Below are 1,923 nucleotides of genomic sequence, written 5' to 3'. Positions count from 1 at the left end.
GGCCTTGCTGGGTGTGTTAGCCAATCTTCCCCTGCCGGATGCAACGTGTGCCTCCAGGACTCAGGGGCCAGAGCCAAAGAGCCCAGCCTTTGTCTCTCCAAAGCAGCTGGGGTGGCCCAGGAAGCTTCACCTGCTAATCAGAGGGAGGAGTCAGCCCCTCAGCTCACTAGCCGCCCCTGAACCCACTGGAGGAGACTGTAGCAGGCCCTAGATCCTCACCCCAATTTTCCTGCTGCACCTGCCAGTCCAGGCCATGGTCAGCTCTCCTATCCCCATCCGGGAGGTTGGAGAGAAATCTGGGATAACGCAGGTCCGGGTCTCCACTGCTCTGCCCTGGGCAGCTGCCCTGGTGGCAGCCCCAGCCACTAGCAGAGACAGTCTTCCAGGAGCTCCTGACCGGCTCTCATTGCCATCTCCCCCAGCATCTTTTCCAAGTCTCTTTTTTCTGGTGCCTTCACTCCTCCCCTACCCTCCCTGTCAACAGATACTTATCCTCTCCTACACAGCAAAGACACCTCCCTCAGGGATCCCACCTTCTGATTGGCACACAGCCCCTGGTAGCCTTAGCTTCCCCCACCCCGCCCTAAGGCCCCAGGGAAGCCAGAATCTTTCTCTAAAACACCGCTTCCCCGGGCTGGGGAGGCCCCTCCCAGGGTCCCAAACCAGTGATCTCCTCCGCAGCCACCTGCCATCCCAACACCTCCTTTCCTCCACTGCCCTTTGCAGGAGCAAGCTCCAGGGAGAACTGACAGTTGCTGTCAGTGTCCCAGCCCCCCCAGGGGACCTCCAGTCCCACCCTCTGCAGACACCCTCTTTGTCGCTAGCCCAAAGGACACTCTGTAGACTTTATCTCTCTTGCCCCTTCCGCAGCTTCTCTCTCCTGACCACATCCTCCTTGGAACTTCTCCCCTGCCTCCCTGACACGACTGTCCCCTGGCCTCCTTCCTCTGCCTACCTTCTTCCTTTCTCAAAGGGGAGTGTTTCCCCGTTTCTCCTCCCTTGACATTCCCTGAACAAACCCCTTTGCCCTGGGGCCTCAACTACCATCTGTACACACACCCACCTCCTAACCTCTGCTGGAAGCAGCTTCTCTGGTAGCAGCTGCAGGTCCCCAGTGGGTCCACCTGCCAGTGGCTGAAGCCATCCGATGGCACCCAAATCAGGGTCTCTCCAGTAGCAACTTTCTTCCTGGGCTCCAGACTCATTAACCCAGCAGCCTGGCAGACGTCTCCCTTTGGTGCCCTATAAATCTTCAAATTCAGAATGTCCCGCTTTGAATTTAATTTCTTCCCCTATCCCTGAACTGCCATCTTGCCTAGCTCAATACCAGCTTTCCTAGCCAAGAGCAGGGATGTGATCTATCTTGGTCCATCTGGGCTGCTATAACAAAGTATCTTAGACTGGGTGATTTATAAACAACAGAAACATACTGCTCACAGTTCTGAGGCTGGAAATCCAAGGTCAGGGCACCGGCAGATTCAGTGTCTGGGCTCAATCTCACAGACACTGCCTTTCTGCCGTCTTTACATGGCAAACAGGCTCCCTCAGGCCTCTGTATAAGGGCACTAATTCCATTCATGAGGGCAAAGCCCCTGTGAGCTAATCACCCCCTAAAGGCCTCACCCCTCAATACTGTTGCACTGGGATTAGGTTTCAACATGTGAATTTTGGGGGACACCAACATTGAGACCTCAGCATTGTCTAGACTCTACCCTCTCCCTCAGCTCCCGCAGCCAGGCTTCCCAAGGCCTGGGCTCCCGGTGTGTTTGGAGTCGCTCCACCACGTTCCACCACTCTCTCCTCTGCCCCTCTCTCTCTGCAAGCCTTCCCCAGTTCTGCCTGGATTCCTGCAGCACTTGTGAATCAGCCTCCCTGACACCCGTCTTGCCCCATCTCTTAATCTACCACGCTGTAGCCAAACCA

This window comes from Propithecus coquereli, unplaced genomic scaffold, assembly GCF_000956105.1.
Source record: "Propithecus coquereli isolate 6110/MARCELLA unplaced genomic scaffold, Pcoq_1.0 Scaffold383, whole genome shotgun sequence".
NCBI lineage: Eukaryota > Metazoa > Chordata > Mammalia > Primates > Indriidae > Propithecus > Propithecus coquereli.
This window is presented reverse-complemented; position numbering follows the sequence as displayed.